Source organism: Oncorhynchus masou, chromosome 8 (genome assembly GCF_036934945.1).
Source record: "Oncorhynchus masou masou isolate Uvic2021 chromosome 8, UVic_Omas_1.1, whole genome shotgun sequence".
NCBI classification, from domain to species: Eukaryota; Metazoa; Chordata; class Actinopteri; order Salmoniformes; family Salmonidae; genus Oncorhynchus; species Oncorhynchus masou.
Genome location: NC_088219.1, coordinates 42,732,000 through 42,754,488, shown reverse-complemented (window position 1 = coordinate 42,754,488; position 22,489 = coordinate 42,732,000). Strand labels below are relative to the sequence as shown.

Sequence of the window (22,489 nt, the reverse complement as noted above, 5' to 3'; positions counted from 1 at the left end):
TGTCCTCTGGTTGCAAACTGGTCCTAAAACCAGATTCTGACCATTTGGTTTCTGTTATAACCAGATAAATACGTATTTTTTCTGGAATTAAAACAATGGATTATCCTTATTTTCTAGTTGGGTTATCATTATTACAACTCTACAGTAGTGCCTTTAGCACTGTTAGCCTGATAGCACTAGGGAGAGGATGGAGAGGTGGGGAGTGCAGAGCACAACACATAACACACACAGGCACACAACACGTAACACACACAGGCACACAACACGTAACACACACAGGCACACAACACGTAACACACACAGGCACACAACACGTAACACACACAGGCACACAACACATAACACACACAGGAGCACAACACACTCAACTTACCACGTGAAAATAAAGGTTAAATTAAAATGTACATAACACGGACACACGAGCACACACACAAACAACACAAAATCATTGATGCTGGACAGCAGACTATAGATACGTCTTTCTGTTGGGGCAGCCACTATAAATGAATTATGGCCAATCGCAGAGGCCGTCCAGGCCGTTGAGCTGGCTAAAGAAACCCCGTTTAGGGATGATGCCGCAGGGATCCTTCACCGTCTTGATGGCCTTGACAAGGGTCAAGTTCTGACAGAACATCAGGTAGGCCAGGACCAGCGCGGCCAAATGACTCACACTCACCGCGCAGTGGACCAGCACCTAGAGGGGGAGGGGAAGAGAGAATGACGTGTTTACCTCCAAGGTAATAGTCATGCACAAGTACACACAAACATCTGAACATATCCACAGCTTATGATTATTTGTAGAGCTTGTACACTTGAGTACCTGTTTAGGTGTGTTTGTGTCACAGGCGGGATCAGAACCCTGGTCCCCCACTGGAGAAAGTCGCAGGGCTACATTATCACGAGACCATGAGCCTGTTTTATGTCCGCTACATGTGAGCAGATGTGAATGTGTGTAGGTGTGTGTAGGTGTGTGTAGGTGTGTGTAGGTGTGTGTAGGTGTGTGTAGTTGTGTGTAGGTGTGTGTAGGTGTGTGTAGGTGTGTGTAGGTGTGTGTAGGTGTGTGTAGGTGTGTGTAGGTGTGTGTAGGTGTGTGTAGGTGTGTGCATGTGTGTGCCTGCTTGAACTACCCCATTGGAGGGGGGCCCCGCCAGAAATGTTGCAGGTTAATCGATTGTGCTGACTCAAGCCTGGGTTCTGCTGATTGTGTGTGTGTGTGTGTGTTTGTGGAGTAACACACACCCCATCCCCTCTGCTGCTGAGAGCCCTGTGTATGAACTCTGCAGCGGGGTAGAAGTTTACCTTCATGTCGAAGGAGGGCGAGTTGTGAGCCTCAATGCCCTAGTAGGTCATGTCCATGCCAGCGTAGTAATCGCCCCCACTGCGCCACCTACTCTGGGAACAATTCAGGATACCCCTGGTGAAGCCAAGCCGTGCCAGCTCACGCCGGTCTGACGCAATGTCTCTGCAATGCAGTTGTGTTTAGAGAAGCCAATCACTCAATTGATCAATGAATCAAGCAAGCAATCAATCAATCACAAAATCAGCAGAAATCAAGCAGTAGCCTATATTAAACTACCTTTTATAACAAAATGCAGATTACTTGTAGAACTTAACATTTTAGACTTTGAAAACACACAAGGCTTTGCAGCATAGGCTACTCACTGGCATTATGAGGTATGGTTATCTTTGCAGGGTGACTTTGTTAACAATATTCAATATTTGCTATGTAATTCTAAAATGTTGGGGGGGGGGGGGTTCTTTGGGAGTATTTAAAATGCTTTTTGAAGAGGTAGGGTTTCAGATGTTTTCGTAAGATGGGCAGGGACTCTGATGTCCTAGCTTCAAGGGGAAGCTGGTTCCACCATTGGACCGCCAGGACAAAGAAGAGCTTGGACTGTACAGAGTGGGTGCTGCCCTCCTTGTAGGGGTAGGAGGGCCAAGAGACCAGAGGTGGCAGAACGGAGAACTCAGGTTGGGGTGTAGCATTTGAGATAGGTAGAGAGGGGCAGTTCCTCTTGCTGTTCCGTAGACAAGTACCATAGACTTGTAGTGGATACGAGCTTCAACTGGAAACCAGTGGAGTGTTCAGATGAGCGGGGTGACATGGGAGAACTTGGAAAAGTTGAAATCAGGGGATGGAGAACAATAGGGGGATACAGAACAATATATAGTCATTGCACACTTTGTTTAAGTGTTTCAAGATTGAAATCTGGATTATGATTTTTTTTCTGAAAAAAAAAGTTATGGATTGTTTCTCCATCCTAATCTAATTCAGAATATAAATGTTTAATAGCTCCACCGAATGAATATCCAATATAAAAGTAATTTCAACTGACCTATGAGTGAACACATTTTTTTAATAACAAATAATAAACATTATGTTTTGTTGTGTGATAAATGCTGGTGAAATTGCCATTAGATATCACACAATTGACTTGCATATCAGAGCATAAACATAAGCTAAATGAACACAGATAAAATATCCCAATTGGAAAGGTACTGTAGGCTACATTGCTCTCTGCAATAGAGAGACGGTGTGTCAATTTCTATGATTTGCATTCATTCCTTTGATGCCTGATTATTGTAGAAGAGAATGTTTGATGTAACACAGTATCAATTTAGACCATCTACACAACGCCGTACGTACTCAAACAGTAGGCTAACACTGAAAAACACCACAACAACACTCATTTACCTTTTCTTTTTATAATCCTTCTTGTCTCTTTCGCTCTCGAGCGTCTGCCCACACTCGACTACAGGGCGCCCATCTTATCCACCATGTTCCTCTCCTCTTATTGGAAATTATAAACTGGCTGGATCGAGCCCTGAATGCTGATTGGCTGAAAGCCATGGTATATCAGACCGTATACCACGGGTATGACAAAACATTTGTTTGTAACGCTCTAATTACATTGGCAACCAGTTTTTAACGGCAATATCAGGACTCAGGATTTGACCCAGATGTAGACACAGGAGGCAGATGGTTCGGTTCTCAGAATATTTATTATAACAACGGGGCAGGCAGAGGTTAGTAGTCAGGGCAGGGCAGGCAGAGGCTAGTAGTCCAAGGGCAGGCAGAGGTTAGTAGTCCAAGGGCAGGCAGAGGTTAGTAGTCAGGGCAGGGCAGGCAGAGGTTAGTAGTCAGGGCAGGGCAGGCAGAGGTTAGTAGTCCAAGGGCAGGCAGAGGTTAGTAGTCCATGGGCAGGCAGAGGTTAGTAGTCCAAGGGCAGGCAGAGGTTAGTAGTCCAAGGGCAGGGCAGGCAGAGGTTAGTAGTCCAAGGGCAGGGCAGGCAGAGGTTAGTAGTCCAAGGGCAGGGCAGGCAGAGGTTAGTAGTCCAAGGGCAGGGCAGGCAGAGGTTAGTAGTCCAAGGGCAGGGCAGGCAGAGGTTAGTAGTCCAAGGGCAGGCAGAGGTTAGTAGTCCATGGGCAGGCAGAGGTTAGTAGTCCAAGGGCAGGCAGAGGTTAGTAGTCCAAGGGCAGGGCAGGCAGAGGTTAGTAGTCCAAGGGCAGGGCAGGCAGAGGTTAGTAGTCCAAGGGCAGGGCAGGCAGAGGTTAGTAGTCCAAGGGCAGGGCAGGGCAGGCAGAGGTTAGTAGTCCAAGGGCAGGGCAGGCAGAGGTTAGTAGTCCAAGGGCAGGGCAGGCAGAGGTTAGTAGTCCAAGGGCAGGGCAGGGCAGGCAGAGGTTAGTAGTCCAAGGGCAGGGCAGGCAGAGGTTAGTAGTCAGGGCAGGGCAGGCAGAGGTTAGTAGTCCAAGGGCAGGGCAGGCAGAGGTTAGTAGTCCAAGGGCAGGGCAGGCAGAGGTTAGTAGTCCAAGGGCAGGGCAGGGCAGGCAGAGGTTAGTAGTCCAAGGGCAGGGCAGGGCAGGCAGAGGTTAGTAGTCCAAGGGCAGGGCAGGCAGAGGTTAGTAGTCAGGGCAGGGCAGGCAGAGGTTAGTAGTCCAAGGGCAGGGCAGGCAGAGGTTAGTAGTCCAAGGGCAGGGCAGGCAGAGGTTAGTAGTCAGGGCAGGGCAGGCAGAGGTTAGTAGTCCAAGGGCAGGGCAGGCAGAGGTTAGTAGTCCAAGGGCAGGGCAGGCAGAGGTTAGTAGTCCAAGGGCAGGGCAGGCAGAGGTTAGTAGTCCATGGGCAGGGCAGGCAGAGGTTAGTAGTCCAAGGGCAGGGCAGGCAGAGGTTAGTAGTCCAAGGGCAGGCAGAGGTTAGTAGTCCAAGGGCAGGGCAGGCAGAGGTTAGTAGTCCAAGGGCAGGCAGAGGTTAGTAGTCCAAGGGCAGGGCAGGCAGAGGTTAGTAGTCCATGGGCAGGGCAGGCAGAGGTTAGTAGTCCAAGGGCAGGCAGAGGTTAGTAGTCCAAGGGCAGGGCAGGCAGAGGTTAGTAGTCCAAGGGCAGGGCAGGCAGAGGTTAGTAGTCCAAGGGCAGGGCAGGCAGAGGTTAGTAGTCCAAGGGCAGGGCAGGCAGAGGTTAGTAGTCCAAGGGCAGGGCAGGCAGAGGTTAGTAGTCCAAGGGCAGGGCAGGGCAGGCAGAGGTTAGTAGTCCAAGGGCAGGGCAGGGCAGGCAGAGGTTAGTAGTCCAAGGGCAGGGCGGGCAGAGGTTAGTAGTCCAAGGGCAGGCAGAGGTTAGTAGTCAGGGCAGGGCAGGCAGAGGTTAGTAGTCCAAGGGCAGGGCAGGCAGAGGTTAGTAGTCCAAGGGCAGGGCAGGCAGAGGTTAGTAGTCCAAGGGCAGGCAGAGGTTAGTAGTCCATGGGCAGGGCAGGCAGAGGTTAGTAGTCCATGGGCAGGGCAGGCAGAGGTTAGTAGTCAGGGCAGGGCAGGCAGAGGTTAGTAGTCCAAGGGCAGGGCAGGCAGAGGTTAGTAGTCCAAGGGCAGGGCAGGCAGAGGTTAGTAGTCCAAGGGCAGGCAGAGGTTAGTAGTCCATGGGCAGGGCAGGCAGAGGTTAGTAGTCCATGGGCAGGGCAGGCAGAGGTTAGTAGTCAGGGCAGGGCAGGCAGAGGTTAGTAGTCCAAGGGCAGGGCAGGCAGAGGTTAGTAGTCCATGGGCAGGGCAGGCAGGCTCAGGGCAGGCAGAGGTTAGTAGTCCATGGGCAGGGCAGGCAGGCTCAGGGCAGGCAGAGGTTAGTAGTCCAAGGGCAGGGCAGGCAGAGGTTAGTAGTCCAAGGGCAGGGCAGGCAGAGGTTAGTAGTCCATGGGCAGGGCAGGCAGAGGTTAGTAGTCCAAGGGCAGGGCAGGCAGAGGTTAGTAGTCCAAGGGCAGGGCAGGCAGGCTCAGGGCAGGCAGAGGTTAGTAGTCCAAGGGCAGGGCAGGCAGGCTCAGGGCAGGCAGGCTCAGGGCAGGCAGAGGTTAGTAGTCCAAGGGCAGGGCAGGCAGGCTCAGGTCAGGCAGGCTCAGGGCAGGCAGGCTCAGGGCAGGCAGAGGTTAGTAGTCCAAGGGCAGGGCAGGCAGAGGTTAGTAGTCCAAGGGCAGGGCAGGCAGAGGTTAGTAGTCCAAGGGCAGGGCAGGCAGGCTCAGGGCAGGCAGAGGTTAGTAGTCCAAGGGCAGGGCAGGCAGAGGTTAGTAGTCCAAGGGCAGGGCAGGCAGAGGTTAGTAGTCCAAGGGCAGGGCAGGGCAGGCAGAGGTTAGTAGTCCAAGGGCAGGGCAGGCAGAGGTTAGTAGTCAGGGCAGGGCAGGCAGAGGTTAGTAGTCCAAGGGCAGGGCAGGCAGGCTCAGGGCAGGCAGAGGTTAGTAGTCCAAGGGCAGGGCAGGCAGGCTCAGGGCAGGCAGGCTCAGGGCAGGCAGGCTCAGGGCAGGCAGAGGTTAGTAGTCCAAGGGCAGGCAGAGGTTAGTAGTCCAAGGGCAGGGCAGGGCAGGCAGAGGTTAGTAGTCCAAGGGCAGGGCAGGCAGAGGTTAGTAGTCCAAGGGCAGGGCAGGCAGAGGTTAGTAGTCAGGGCAGGGCAGGCAGAGGTTAGTAGTCCAAGGGCAGGGCAGGCAGAGGTTAGTAGTCCAAGGGCAGGGCAGGCAGAGGTTAGTAGTCCAAGGGCAGGGCAGGGCAGGCAGAGGTTAGTAGTCCAAGGGCAGGGCAGGGCAGGCAGAGGTTAGTAGTCCAAGGGCAGGGCAGGCAGAGGTTAGTAGTCAGGGCAGGGCAGGCAGAGGTTAGTAGTCCAAGGGCAGGGCAGGCAGAGGTTAGTAGTCCAAGGGCAGGGCAGGCAGAGGTTAGTAGTCAGGGCAGGGCAGGCAGAGGTTAGTAGTCCAAGGGCAGGGCAGGCAGAGGTTAGTAGTCAGGGCAGGGCAGGCAGAGGTTAGTAGTCCAAGGGCAGGGCAGGCAGAGGTTAGTAGTCCAAGGGCAGGGCAGGCAGAGGTTAGTAGTCCAAGGGCAGGGCAGGCAGAGGTTAGTAGTCCAAGGGCAGGGCAGGGCAGGCAGAGGTTAGTAGTCCAAGGGCAGGGCAGGCAGAGGTTAGTAGTCAGGGCAGGGCAGGCAGAGGTTAGTAGTCCAAGGGCAGGGCAGGCAGAGGTTTGTAGTCCAAGGGCAGGGCAGGCAGAGGTTAGTAGTCCAAGGGCAGGGCAGGCAGAGGTTAGTAGTCCAAGGGCAGGGCAGGCAGAGGTTAGTAGTCCAAGGGCAGGGCAGGCAGAGGTTAGTAGTCCAAGGGCAGGGCAGGAGGCAGAGGTTAGTAGTCCAAGGGCAGGGCAGGCAGAGGTTAGTAGTCCAAGGGCAGGGCAGGCAGAGGTTAGTAGTCCAAGGGCAGGGCAGGCAGGCTCAGGGCAGGCAGAGGTTAGTAGTCCAAGGGCAGGCAGAGGTTAGTAGTCCAAGGGCAGGGCAGGCAGGCTCAGGGCAGGCAGAGGTTAGTAGTCCAAGGGCAGGGCAGGCAGAGGTTAGTAGTCCAAGGGCAGGGCAGGCAGAGGTTAGTAGTCCAAGGGCAGGGCAGGCAGGCTCAGGGCAGGGCAGGGCAGGCAGGCTCAGGGCAGGCAGGCTCAGGGCAGGCAGAGGTAAGTAGTCCAAGGGCAGGGCAGGCACAGGTTAGTAGTCCAAGGGCAGGGCAGGCAGGCTCAGGGCAGGCAGAGTTTAGTAGTCCAAGGGCAGGGCAGGCAGGCTCAGGGCAGGCAGAGGTTAGTAGTCCAAGGGCAGGCAGGCTCAGGGCAGGCAGGCTCAGGGCAGGCAGAGGTTAGTAGTCCAAGGGCAGGCAGAGGTTAGTAGTCCAAGGGCAGGGCAGGCAGAGGTTAGTAGTCCAAGGGCAGGGCAGGCAGAGGTTAGTAGTCCAAGGGCAGGGCAGGCAGAGGTTAGTAGTCCAAGGGCAGGGCAGGCAGAGGTTAGTAGTCAGGGCAGGGCAGGCAGAGGTTAGTAGTCCAAGGGCAGGGCAGGCAGAGGTTAGTAGTCCAAGGGCAGGGCAGGCAGGCTCAGGGCAGGCAGAGGTTAGTAGTCCAAGGGCAGGGCAGGCAGGCTCAGGGCAGGCAGGCTCAGGGCAGGCAGGCTCAGGGCAGGCAGAGGTTAGTAGTCCAAGGGCAGGGCAGGCAGGCTCAGGGCAGGCAGGCTCAGGGCAGGCAGGCTCAGGGCAGGCAGGCTCAGGGCAGGCATGCTCAGGGCAGGCAGGCTCAGGGCAGGCAGGCTCAGGGCAGGCAGAGGTTAGTAGTCCAAGGGCAGGGCAGGCAGGCTCAGAGCAGGCAGGCTCAGGGCAGGCAGGCTCAGGGCAGGCAGGCTCAGGGCAGGCAGGCTCAGGGCAGGCAGAGGTTAGTAGTCCAAGGGCAGGGCAGGCAGGCTCAGGGCAGGCAGGCTCAGGGCAGGCAGGCTCAGGGCAGGCAGGCTCAGGGCAGGCAGGCTCAGGGCAGGCAGAGGTTAGTAGTCCAAGGGCAGGCAGGCTCAGGGCAGGCAGGCTCAGGGCAGGCAGGCTCAGGGCAGGCAGAGGTTAGTAGTCCAAGGGCAGGGCAGGCAGGCTCAGGGCAGGCAGGCTCAGGGCAGGCAGGCTCAGGGCAGGCAGGCTCAGGGCTGGCAGGCTCAGGGCAGGCAGGCTCAGGGCAGGCAGGCTCAGGGCAGGCAGGCTCAGGGCAGGCAGAGGTTAGTAGTCCAAGGGCAGGGCAGGCAGGCTCAGGGCAGGCAGGCTCAGGGCAGGCAGGCTCAGGGCAGGCAGGCTCAGGGCAGGCAGGCTCAGGGCAGTCAGAGGTTAGTAGTCCAAGGGCAGGGCAGGCAGGCTCAGGGCAGGCAGGCTCAGGGCAGGCAGGCTCAGGGCAGGCAGGCTCAGGGCAGGCAGAGGTTAGTAGTCCAAGGGCAGGGCAGGCAGGCTCAGGGCAGGCAGGCTCAGGGCAGGCAGGCTCAGGGCAGGCAGGCTCATGGCATGCAGGCTCAGGGCAGGCAGGCTCAGGGCAGGCAGGCTCAGGGCAGGCAGGCTCAGGGCAGGCAGGCTCATGGCAGGCAGGCTCAGGGCAGGCAGGCTCAGGGCAGGCAGGCTCAGGGCAGGCAGGCTCAGGGCAGGCAGGCAGGTCGGAACCGGTAAGACTACATTTACATTACATTTACATTTAAGTCATTTAGCAGACGCTCTTATCCAGAGCGACTTACAAATTGGTGAATTCACCTTCTGACATCCAGTGGAACAGCCACTTTACAATAGTGCATCTAAATCATTAAGGGGGGGGTGGTGAGAAGGATTACTTATCTTATCCTAGGTATTCCTTGAAGAGGTGGGGTTTCAGGTGTCTCCGGAAGGTGGTGATTGACTCCGCTGTCCTGGCGTCGTGAGGGAGTTTGTTCCACCATTGGGGGGCCAGAGCAGCGAACAGTTTTGACTGGGCTGAGCGGGAACTGTACTTCCTCAATGGTAGGGAGGCGAGCAGGCCAGAGGTGGATGAACGCAGTGCCCTTGCTTGGGTGTAGGGCCTGATCAGAGCCTGGAGGTACTGCGGTGCCGTTCCCCTCACAGCTCCGTAGGCAAGCACCATGGTCTTGTAGCGGATGCGAGCTTCAACTGGAAGCCAGTGGAGAGAGCGGAGGAGCGGGGTGACGTGAGAGAACTTGGGAAGGTTGAACACCAGACGGGCTGCGGCGTTCTGGATGAGTTGTAGGGGTTTAATGGCACAGGCAGGGAGCCCAGCCAACAGCGAGTTGCAGTAATCCAGACGGGAGATGACAAGTGCCTGGATTAGGACCTGCGCCGCTTCCTGTGTGAGGCAGGGTCGTACTCTGCGGATGTTGTAGAGCATGAACCTACAGGAACGGGCCACCGCCATGATGTTGGTTGAGAACGACAGGGTGTTGTCCAGGATCACGCCAAGGTTCTTAGCGCTCTGGGAGGAGGACACAATGGAGTTGTCAACCGTGATGGCGAGATCATGGAACGGGCAGTCCTTCCCCGGGAGGAAGAGCAGCTCCGTCTTGCCGAGGTTCAGCTTGAGGTGGTGATCCGTCATCCACACTGATATGTCTGCCAGACATGCAGAGATGCGATTCGCCACCTGGTCATCAGAAGGGGAAAGGAGAAGATTAATTGTGTGTCGTCTGCATAGCAATGATAGGAGAGACCATGTGAGGTTATGACAGAGCCAAGTGACTTGGTGTATAGCGAGAATAGGAGAGGGCCTAGAACAGAGCCCTGGGGGACACCAGTGGTGAGAGCGCGTGGCGAGGAGACAGATTCTCGCCACGCCACCTGGTAGGAGCGACCTGTCAGGTAGGACGCAATCCAAGCGTGGGCCGCGCCGGAGATGCCCAACTCGGAGAGGGTGGAGAGGAGGATCTGATGGTTCACAGTATCGAAGGCAGCCGATAGGTCTAGAAGGATGAGAGCAGAGGAGAGAGAGTTAGCTTTAGCAGTGCGGAGCGCCTCCGTGATACAGAGAAGAGCAGTCTCAGTTGAATGACTAGTCTTGAAACCTGACTGATTTGGATCAAGAAGGTCATTCTGAGAGAGATAGTGGGAGAGCTGGCCAAGGACGGCACGTTCAAGAGTTTTGGAGAGAAAAGAAAGAAGGGATACTGGTCTGTAGTTGTTGACATCGGAGGGATCGAGTGTAGGTTTTTTCAGAAGGGGTGCAACTCTCGCTCTCTTGAAGACGGAAGGGACGTAGCCAGCGGTCAGGGATGAGTTGATGAGCGAGGTGAGGTAAGGGAGAAGGTCCCCGGAAATGGTCTGGAGAATAGAGGAGGGGATAGGAAAACTAGAAACAGGAAACACGCTGGTAAGACCTGACAAAACAAGACACACTGGCAACAGACAGACAAAAAATGCAGGTAAAAATGCACAGGGGATAATGGAGAAAATAGGAGACACCTGGTGGGGGGTGGAGACAAGCACAAGACAGGTGAAACAGATCAGGGTGTGACACCTGGTGGGGGGTGGAGACAAGCACAAGACAGGTGAAACAGATCAGGGTGACACCTGGTGGCGGGTGGAGACAAGCACAAGACAGGTGAAACAGATCAGGGTGTGACACCTGGTGGGGGGTGGAGACAAGCACAAGACAGGTGAAACAGATCAGGGTGTGACACCTGGTGGGGGGTGGAGACAAGCACAAGACAGGTGAAACAGATCAGGGTGTGACACCTGGTGGGGGGTGGAGACAAGCACAAGACAGGTGAAACAGATCAGGGTGTGACACCTGGTGGGGGGTGGAGACAAGCACAAGACAGGTGAAACAGATCAGGGTGTGACACCTGGTGGGGGGTGGAGACAAGCACAAGACAGGTGAAACAGATCAGGGTGTGACAAGCTATAAGACACCTCAGTGTTTGTGGCATATGACCAACATACCACGGCTAAGGGCTGTATCCAGACACCTCAGAGGGTTGTGGTATATGACCAATATACCACGGCTAAGGGCTGTATCCAGACACCTCAGAGGGTTGTGGTATATGACCAATATACCACGGCTAAGGGCTGTATCCAGGCACCTCGCGTTGCAACAAAGCCTATCCCCCCTCAGGAAACTAAAAATATTTGTCATGGGTCCTCAGATCCTCTAAAGGTTCTACAGCTGCAACATCGAGTACATTTCACTGTAAGGTCTACACCTGTTGTATACCACACCCCCTCGTGCCTTATTGCCTAATTATGGTAGTAGTACATTGTGGTGGGAGGATGTGAAAAGGATCAATACATCTGGACCACATTTGACCATCAACAAGTTCACAGTAACAGTTAATTTCGCAGGCAACATATTTTTTCCCAAACATGTAACATATATAACTATAACTAACTATATTGCTGTATTGTGCTTATTTGGCCTCCGTAAGGCTAGTCTATATTCTGAAACATTGTTTTGATAGCAGCTAATTTGATTATTAGATTGCGTTTCAGAAATGAGCTGACCTTTTTAATAATGATACTGACCAATGAAACACTTTGTGAAGCCTAATAATATTACACTAAAGGCTGCTCACACTGGGTGTATAGCAGATAGAAAACACGATAGTTCGACCAAAAAGGATCATGGCGGCCACCATGTCAAGCCTATTTAAAGAAAAATGTCATATTTGTAATACACAATTGCATTCTGTTTTTCTTTCAGGATGAAAATATACTGTATGCTTATTGAAGGTCCATTTCACCATCTTGTGTTTAGATAAGGTACTGCATTTACACAGATGACTGCAAAGTAGTTGCTAGTTCGTTAGTTAATCATAGTAGTTAGTTAGTTAGAGGGTGACAATGTCCCTCCCAATTCAGAGCAGGCCTACGTTCCAGTATTACAAAACTATAACTTGGATCAGCAGGTAACCAGACGTGATCTGACTTGCTCTGTTATACCTATAAAATATGCAATTTCGGTCAGAGGTTCAGCGATTTTTATTACAATTCCGTCTTCATCTGGAAAAAATCATGAACTGATTGTGGAGGAAAATATGATTGACATAACTAGCCATGATATAGGCTACTGTACCTCAACACATTTAGCTTGTCACTTTAAAAACTAAAGGCTACTGTACCTCAACACATTTAGATGTCACTTTAAAAACTAAAGGCTACAGTACCTCAACACATTTAGATGTCACTTTAAAAACTAAAGGCTACTGTACCTCAACACATTTAGCTGTCACTTTAAAAACTAAAGGCTACTGTACCTCAACACATTTAGCTGTCACTTTAAAAACTATAGGCTACTGTACCTCAACACATTTAGCTGTCACTTTAAAAACTAAAGGCTACTGTACCTCAACACATTTAGATGTCACTTTAAAAACTAAAGGCTACTGTACCTCAACACATTTAGCTGTCACTTTAAAAACTAAAGGCTACTGTACCTCAACACATTTAGCTGTCACTTTAAAAACTAAAGGCTACTGTACCTCAACACATTTAGCTGTCACTTTAAAAACTAAAGGCTACTGTACCTCAACACATTTAGATGTCACTTTAAAAACTAAAGGCTACTGTACCTCAACACATTTAGCTGTCACTTTAAAAACAAAAGGCTACTGTACCTCAACACATTTAGATGTCACTTTAAAAACTAAAGGCTACTGTACCTCAACACATTTAGATGTCACTTTAAAAACTAAAGGCTACTGTACCTCAACACATTTAGCTTGTCACTTTAAAAACTAAAGGCTACTGTACCTCAACACATTTAGATGTCACTTTAAAAACTAAAGGCTACTGTACCTCAACACATTTAGATGTCACTTTAAAAACTAAAGGCTACTGTACCTCAACACATTTAGATGTCACTTTAAAAACTAAAGGCTACTGTACCTCAACACATTTAGATGTCACTTTAAAAACAAAAGGCTACTGTACCTCAACACATTTAGATGTCACTTTAAAAACTAAAGGCTACTGTACCTCAACACATTTAGATGTCACTTTAAAAACTAAAGGCTACTGTACCTCAACACATTTAGATGTCACTTTAAAAAACTAAAGGCTACTGTATCTAAACACATTTAGCTTGTCACTTTAAAAACTAAAGGCTACTGTACCTAAACACATTTAGCTTGTCACTTTAAAAAACTAAAGGCTACTGTATCTAAACACATTTAGCTTGTCACTTTAAAAACTAAAGGCTACAGTACCTCAACACATTTAGATGTCACTTTAAAAAACTAAAGGCTACTGTACCTCAACACATTTAGATGTCACTTTAAAAACAAAAGGCTACTGTACCTCAACACATTTAGCTTGTCACTTTACAAAACTAAAGGCTACTGTACCTCAACACATTTAGATGTCACTTTAAAAACTAAAGGCTACTGTACCTCAACACATTTAGATGTCACTTTAAAAACTAAAGGCTACTGTACCTCAACACATTTAGATGTCACTTTAAAAACAAAAGGCTACTGTACCTCAACACATTTAGCTTGTCACTTTAAAAAAAAAACATCCAGCTCTTCAGGACAGTCCTGACTTTGTCCTGTCAGACCCCAACATGCAGCTGTTGGATGGGGCTTACAGCAGCCTTCACAACTCCCACCTATGGTCCTTTTACAGCCAGCATGACAGGCAGGCGATGCTGGTTAAGGGCAAATTTATCGGTTAACCAAACGTTTAAGTGATCATCAATTAAGAGCATGTTGAGATACTTTTAAATACTTTTAAATGAAACACTGATTAAGTCTGGTGAAAAAGTGACTATGATTTTGTGTGTTGTACTTAGTCAATTGTAAATGTGCTTAGAGTTTTGAAACAACTGCCTTTTTGATGATCTGTTTTGAGTTTTGTACAAAGACGTGGGTGAAACAGTATGTTACACATAGACGTGCTTTGTAATGGGATAAAATAACAGAACGTCTGACGTTTTGAGGCCTCCTCTGTAACTAGGTGCTTTGTTCACAGAGTGTAAATTTATTGGAAAAAAGAAATGAATTAACATTTAAGTTTAAAAAAACAAAGTAAATTGAGGTGACTGGGAGCCTTAGCCCATATAATGCATTACTTTCTGCCGATGAGGGAAGAAGGTGCAGACAAACAGAAGCAGGAAAAGAGTTACAGACAGTGATGCATAAGAAAAGTCATTGTCTTTGGTGCCTTGGTCCTTGACACACGCATTTGTGCACAGGTAATATATAGCACACAGACACAAACCTACACATGGCTCCTCATCTCTCTTCCCTCCTTATCCTCGTCTTCTCAGGTAAGGGTAACATATTTCTCTGACGTGATTGTGCTCCATGAAGTTAGGGACATGCTAACATTGAAAACTGATTTAATGAGCCATTAAATTCACAGTGTCCCTGTACCGGCCGTGTGTACTCAGACTTGCATGGCTTAATCTTTGAGACAGGCATATGCTACTGGCAGGATCAACCAGTTAGCCACTCACAACATAGCAGCAGATGGCTTCTCTTGGTTTCATACAAGGGAGTTGTGTCTTGGGAGTTGTACACGGTGGCCCTGCCCGACAATATCCCCGGACAGGGCCAGCCAGGCAGGATATAACCCCACCCACTTTGCCGAAGCACAGCCCCCACACCACCAAAGGGATATCAGCAGACCACCAACTTACTACCCTGAAACAAGGCTGAGTATAGCCCAAGAAGATTTCCTCCACGGCACAAGCCCGAGGGGGCACAAGACCGGATGGGAAGTTCACGTCAGTGACTCAACCCACTCATGTCGAGTATAGCGAAAAAAGCCTTGCACAACATGATGGACCCCTCCTAGGGACGGCATTGGTACTAGTAAAGCCGGTGACTCAGCCCTCGGTCAGAGGCAGAGAATCCCAGTTGAAAACAGGGAGCTAGCCAGGCAGAGACAGCAAGGGCTGTAACATCCCTCCAGTGTCTTGCTGTTCCCATTTGCACCTCAATCATAGGACCTACTGAAGTATATCTTCAGTTAAGACTTAAAGGTCGAGATCAACATGAATAGGCAGACCATTCCATAAAAAATAGAGCTCTGTCATGACGCTGGTACCATTAATACGATGACGATCATTTCATCAAATCAATTAACTATGTTCAATTATTACGACGATTAAATTGATCATGTAACAATTAACTCATGAATAATATTGGGGCACCATGGAAAAAGTTTGTGTAATGAGTTACCATTTCCTGAATGAACTCTAAAGATAGAAATATATCGTTATACCAGTCATCCATTAATTATCATTATTACCTCAATCTCATTCTGAATGTTGTTGACTTCAAATCTGCACAAACGCTAGTCTCCATGATGAAGCAGCCATTAAATGATTTATTTACTAACTAACTAAATAATCACACAGAATTACATAAACACACACACACAGGATAGATTTTACATTGGTTACTAACATGATGCAATGGAAAGTCCCTAGTGGATTAACCCAATATGACAGCTTGCTTCACAATGAAAGGTGGGGGAGAAAGAGTGGCAGGAGGAGAGACAAAGGAATTAAACTATCGTACATACAGTTGAATAATACGTTCATCATAAATATGGACATTTAGCATCCTGCTTATTTACGCTTGTATGTTTTTGTTATCTCGCTCTGTTGAAATCACTTGATTAGTCTGTGGAGAGTAGTTCATCAGAAATTCTCTGGTTGTGTAAGTCTCTGGTTGTCCACCAGAGGTCACCATGTTGCTGAATGGGCTGGTGTGCTGGCTCGACTGGTGTTAGAGTATCCTCCACTAGTTGAAGGCAACGCCTCTCGGGTATGGTCGAGACGTTGAACCTCTTCCATAGTCGTCCCCAGTTGCGCCAGCTAGTCGTGGTGTTGACAAAGTAGGTATCCCTGCTCATCCACCATCTGGGAGATGTTCTGATTTCCTGGTGCTTCCATTTGTTGAGGCAGTATTCTGTAACGTAGATGCTGGGAGTCGAGAAGCAGGTGGTAAGTTTAATACAACAAAGAACATGGAACGATACAACATAGGAGTAGCGTCTTGACATGAAACATAGAAACAATACTGCCTGGGGAAGGAACATAAGGGAGTGCCAGATAAAGGGAAGGTAATAAGAGAGGTAATGGAATCTAGGAGTGCCTCATGATGAAGCAGAGATACATATCTATGTTGACAAATAAGATGAGAGCACCCCTTCAGCTAGGGTGGAGTCTGTCACTCCTCAGCAGGCCAGGCTTGGTCCCGTTTGTGGGGGAGTCACAAAAAGAGGGCCAGTTATTTACGAATTCTATCTTTTGGGAGGGGCAGAAAATAGTTTTCAACCAGCGATTGAGTTGTGCGAGTCTGCTGTAGAGCTCATCACTCCCCCTAACTGAGATGGGGCCAGAGACAATTACTCCGAAGCTTGCAACTCGGTTATCCTCACCATAAGGTGATTGTTCTCCTGTATATTAAGAGTACCGCGACTGAAAGGAGAAGGCATAATGTTACTTAGCTATTTTGTTTGGTCAGAGGAGGTCCTGCAGGTCTGTGTCCAGATAAAGCATCCGAGGTAAAAAGTTCAATTAAAAAAGTTGTGTGAGGACAATCGTCCCAGTCGTCGTCTTATTCTGTGTGTGTGTTGCCAACCTGGTGCTGCAGCAGACAGTGGATCCATGCGTGGAAGCCGTACGGAGACATCGCCTGGGGAATCTTCATCATCATGGGAGAAAACGTTGTCATCCTGTGGGAGATTGTAAGCATACCACACACACACACACGCACGCACGCACGCACGCACGCACGCACACACACACACACACACACACACACACACACACACACACACACACACACACACACACACACACACACACACACACACACACACACACACACACAGCAAGGATGGAGTGACAAAGTGCGGTGCTTAAAGACACACAGAGCCTGTAATGGCATTTCCATATTCTCAAAGCCGTGCCGAGTTCAACGAGATGCCCCGCTTGACCGTAGCGACCATGAAAAAAGTAGGCCCAAATGAAGCCTGGTCCTAAATTTCATTTGCTTTTGGGTGACAGTGAGAGAACCGTTAGGGTGAGAAGCACAATTCGACCTCAGGGACGTTCCTGAGGTCCTACCGATCTGTGCAAGCCTAACCTTGATCGTGTGGCATTAACCCTTAACAGTTATTCAGGGTTTTTTGATATCACAGATTACACTGACATCTCTCCTTATAGGAATACATTGCCTGCTCCCCTAAATTCAACCTAGAGCCTATGTGGGTTAATAATGCCTTATGAACCTTTCTTCGATGACAATCCATCAGGCCACTATGAGATCTACCTGTGTCGATTCGAAGCTTCCTGAAGCAACCGGAAGTGGTTAAAATCACCCTAAAAGTGTTTTGCCATACCCAACCTGAAGTTTTTAAGAAATAGTGCATTCAACCCTGTGTAAATCAATAAGTTCTTAACGTATAGACTTAAAACTCAGGATTCTGTAAAAGCATACCTCAATGAGGATATGTGTTCAGGTTCAGCTTCCTGTGCCAACCGGAAGTGCCATAATTGGTGTCATAGCGGTTGTTTCGAAGGGTTAAAAAAGTCAGATCTTTCCAAAATGTCTTATGTGTGATTAGGCAACTCTCATGAATGTAAATCAGTCATGTCTCCCATAATATTTCCAAGAAAAACTCACACACACACAGTTTGGACGGAGGGACATAAAACGGAGGGACATAGAAAAAGTGGGTGGGTGGGTGGGTGAACATTTGCTATCTAACTGGGAGTCTCGTGAGTGAAAACATCCGAAGCTCATCAAAGGTAAACGATTTAATTTGATTGCTTTTCTGATTTTCGTGACCAGGTTGCCTGCTGCTAGCTAGTTATAATGCTATGCTAGGCTATCGATAAACTTACACAAATGCTTGTCTTGCTTTGGCTGTAAAGCATAACTTCAAAATCTGAGATGACAGGGTGATTAACAAAAGGCTAAGCTGTGTTTCACTATATTTCATGAATATGAATATTTTCTAGAAAATATTTTTTGTATGTTTTTTGTCCGTTGTGTTATGCTAATTACTGTAGCTGATGACAACGCTCCCGGATCCGGGATCGGTAGTTACAAGAAGTTTAAGGGGGGGATAAGTTTTTAAAAATTGTTTGCTGTTTTTGACTTTTGACTTCTTATGAAATCATATTGCAAATGGACAAAACATTTGCCTTATGCACAAGTAAAAAATAATAATAATAATGATAATAAAATTTGACAAAAGTATATTCATACAGTTCTTGCACATGTGTAATTGACAAAAAAATCAAAAGAATTTCGAAAAACGGTCCAAAAAGCACTTTAAGGGGGTGATAAGCTTTTGAACTTTTTTTAAATTTTACATTTTTTTACTCTTGGGTCTTGACTTGTGTTACATTTGTAACATGAAAAATCACGGTGGAGCGCACTCACCATCTGTTGGATATTTGCAGTGTTACACTTGACAATTGCCATATGGCATTTGCAATCAACTTTGAATGAAACGACTCTGAATTGAGTGGTATTGGACACCGTGTATATGTTTCGTACGGTGCCAATATGTTCCCATTCATTTTTGTCCATTTCAGGCTGGTGTTCCCTTACAATTCATTACAACAAAAATAAAGTCAAATTTTCAAATGTCTTCTAACTACACAACCGGTGAAAAGTTTTAGAACAAGATCATTCAAGGGTTTTTCTTTATTTTTGCTATTTTCTGCATTGTAGAATAATAGTGAAAATAATAGTGAAGACAAATAACACATATGGAATCATGTAGCAAGGAAAAAAGTGTTAAACAAATCTAAATATATTTTATATTTGAGATTCTTCAAATAGCCACCCTTTGCCTTGACGACAGCTTTGCACACCCTTGGCATTCTCTCAACCAGCTTCACCTGGAATGCTTTTCCAACAGTCTTGAAGGAGATCCCACATATGCTGAGCACTTGTGGGCTGCTTTTCCTTCACTCTGCGGTCTGACTCAACCCAAACCATCTCAATTTGGTTGAGGTCGGTGGATTGTGGAGGCCAGGTAATCTAATGCAGCACTCTATCACTCTCCATCTTGGTCAAATAGCCCTTACACAGCCTGGAGGTGTGTTGGGTCATTGTCCTGTTGAAAAACAAATGATAGTCCCACTAAGAGCAATCTAGATGTGATAACGTATCGCTGCAGAATGCTTTGGTAGCCATGCTGGTTAGGTGTGCCTTGAATTCTAAATAAATCACAGACAGTGTCACCAACAAAGCACCCCCACACCAGAACACTTCCTCCTCCATGCTTTACGGTGGGAAAAACACATGCGGAGATCATCCATTCACCCGTTGGAAACAAAAATCAAACATTTGGACTCCAGACCAAAGGACAAATTTCCACCGATTTAATGTCTATTGCTTGTTCCTTGGCCTCTTCTTCTTATTCGTATCTTTTAGTAGTGGTTTCTTTACAGCAATTTGACCATGAAGGCCTGATTCACTCTTCTGAACAGTTGATGTTGAGATGTTTCTGTTACTTGAACTCTGTGAAGCATTTATTTGGGCTGCAATTTCTGAGGCTGGTGAACTTATCCTCTGCAGCAGATGTAACTCTGGGTCTTCCATTCCTGTGGCGGTCCTCATGAGAGCCTGTTTCATGATAGCGCTTGATGGTTTTGTGACAGCACTTTGTGACTGAAATTTCCCATATTGACTGACCTTCATGTCTTAAAGTAATGATGGACTGTCATTTCTCTTTGCTTATTTGAGCTGTTCTTGCCATAGCCCTATTTGGTAAAATACCAAGTTATCTTCTGTATACTCCTGCTACCTTTTCACAACACAACTGATTGTCTCAAAAGCATTAAGAAGGAAAGAAATTCCACAAATTAACTTTTAAGAAAACATACCGGTTAATTGAAATGCATTCCTCACAAAGCTGGTTAGGAGAATGCCAAGAGTGTGCAAAGCTGTCATCAAGGCAAAGGTTGGCTATTTGAAGAATTAAAAATCTAAAATATATTTTGTTTTATTTCAGACTTTTTTGGTTACCTCATGATTCCATATTTGTTATTTGATAGTTTTGATGTCTTCACTATATTCTACAATGTAGAAAATAATAAAAATAAAGAAAAACTCTTGAATGAGTAGGTGTTCTAAAACCTTTGACCGGTAGTGTAATTTGAATAAATGTTGGTTCTGACACTCTTATGTATGTGTCATAACCAGCCATAAAATAATGTAATATATTTCACAACAGGTGTAAAGATGTGGGTCATGACAGTGTTATGATGATATTATGACAGGTTATGACCGGTTATGTCAGCTCTTATGACATATTATAACATGGCTATGACCGTGACATAACGTGTTATGACCCTGGGCATCAAGTGCTATCACACTTTTTGCTGTCTGTGTATCCATCTACCGGGTTGTAAGTCCTTGTCCACAACGACTCCAAAATCCTTCCTAAACAAACCAGGGATTTCACTCGTGCAGCACCTGTTTCCATGATGGTGTATTTCAAAACCGTTCCTTACGGTTGTGGGCGGAGCAGTTGCCGTACCAGGAGGTGATACAGCCCGCCAGGATGCTCTCGATTGTGCATCTGTAGAAGTTTGTGAGTGCTTTTGGTGACAAGCCGAATTTCTTCAGCCTCCTGAGGTTGAAGAGGCGCTGCTGCGCCTTCTTCACGATGCTGTCTGTGTGAGTGGACCAATTCAGTTTGTCTGTGATGTGTATGCCGAGGAACTTAAAACTTACTACCCTCTCCACTACTGTTCCATCGATGTGGATAGGGGGGTGTTCCCTCTGCTGTTTCCTGAAGTCCACAATCATCTCCTTAGTTTTGTTGACGTTGAGTGTGAGGTTATTGTCCTGACACCACACTCCGAGGGCCCTCACCTCCTCCCTGTAGGCCGTCTCGTTGTTGTTGGTAATCAAGCCTACCACTGTTGTGTCGTCCGCAAACTTGATGATTGAGTTGGAGGCGTGCGTTGTGTGTGTGTGTGTGTGTGTGTGTGTGTGTGTGTGTGCTGTGTAGAACCGCGCAGTCGTGGGTGAACAGGGAGTACAGGAGAGGGCTCAGAACGCACCCTTGTGGGGCCCCAGTGTTGAGGATCAGCGGGGTGGAGATGTTGTTGCCTACCCTCACCACCTGGGGGCGGCCCGTCAGGAAGTCCAGTACCCAGTTGCACAGGGCGGGGTCAAGACCCAGGGTCTCGAGCTTGATGACGAGCTTGGAGGGTACTATGGTGTTAAATGCCGAGCTGTAGTCGATGAACAGCATTCTCACATATGTATTCCTCTTGTCCAGATGGGTTAGGGCAGTGTGCAGTGTGGTTGAGATTGCGTCTTCTGTGGACCTATTTGGGTGGTAAGCAAATTGGAGTGGGTCTAGGGTGTCAGGTAGGGTGGAGGTGATATGGTCCTTGACTAGTCTCTCAAAGCACTTCATGATGACGGAAGTGAGTGCTACGGGGCGGTAGTCGTTTAGCTCAGTTACCTTAGCTTTCTTGGGAACAGGAACAATGGTGGCCCTCTTGAAGCATGTGGGAACAGCAGACTGGTATAGGGATTGATTGAATATGTCCGTAAACACACCAGCCAGTGATGGAAGCAGTCTTGGAGTGTGGAATCAGCTTGGTTGGACCAGCGTTGGACAGACCTCAGCGTGGGAGCTTCTTGTTTCAGTTTCTGTCTGTAGGCAGGGATCAGCAAAATGGAGTCGTGGTCAGCTTTTCCGAAGTTGACCACGTGTGTGTGTGTTTGTGTGTGTGTGTGTGTGTGTGTGTGTGTGTGTGTGTGTGTGTGTGTTCTGTGTAGAACCTTGAGAAGGAGAATGACACCAGTCTGCAGCAGGTGTGTATACACACACACACACACACACACACACGGATAATAGATAAGGATCCTAGCTTACCAACGTACTGGAAACCTTATGACTAAACATTTTATTTCACATTGAGTTTTATATTATTTTGCCTTAAGAGTATCATGGCACTGACATAAATGTACAGTATTTTGTTTGAACCATTTAAAAAAAAATTGGTTTGTGAGTGTAATGTGAGCAACATTTTGATGTCTACAGTAGTGAAAAGATGATTTATGAAAGTTGTTCACTGGAAAGGCCTTTGTTGTATTAAACACTCATTTTTTAGAACATGATGTGTCAGCCATATTGGCTGTACCTGGTTTTGTTTGTAGTTGAACTGTAGTTTAAGTTGAGTAGCTAGCCCTATTGGATTTCCCAGTCCAATATGTGGGTGGCGTTCAATCAAGCTGTTGTGCTATTATCAGATCTAGCCTGTTCCACCATTTACAGAACGCATACTAGTATTTGAATATAGTATATAATAACAACAAAACATATAAATATAAAAACAACAAAACAAACTCACTTCAAAAGTCAGCACTCTCTCCCTGTGGTCCACCATCAGTCTGCTAATCAAACCCTGTCCACCTTAAATCACTTTCAGGAGAAGGGAGTCTGGAAACCATGGAAACAATGTGTATACAGTAAGTCAGCACTCTCTCCCTGTGGTCCACGATCAGTCTGCTAATCAAACCCTGTCCACCTTAAATCACTTTCAGGAGAAGGGAGTCTGGAAACAACGTGTATACAGTAAGTCAGCACTCTCTCCCTGTGGTCCATGATCAGTCTGCTAATCAAACCCTGTCCACCTTAAATCACTTTCAGGAGAAGGGAGTCTGGAAACAACGTGTATACAGTAAGTCAGCACTCTCTCCCTGTGGTCCACCATCAGTCTGCTAATCAAACCCTGTCCA

The 22,489-nt window shown here is 48.0% G+C and overlaps 1 pseudogene; it reads right to left on the bottom strand.

Moving 5' to 3' along the window:
* Positions 1-508: 508 nt before the first annotated feature.
* On the bottom strand, positions 509-19,360 carry LOC135543824 (dual specificity protein phosphatase 26-like; annotated as a pseudogene).
* Positions 19,361-22,489: the final 3,129 nt, after the last annotated feature.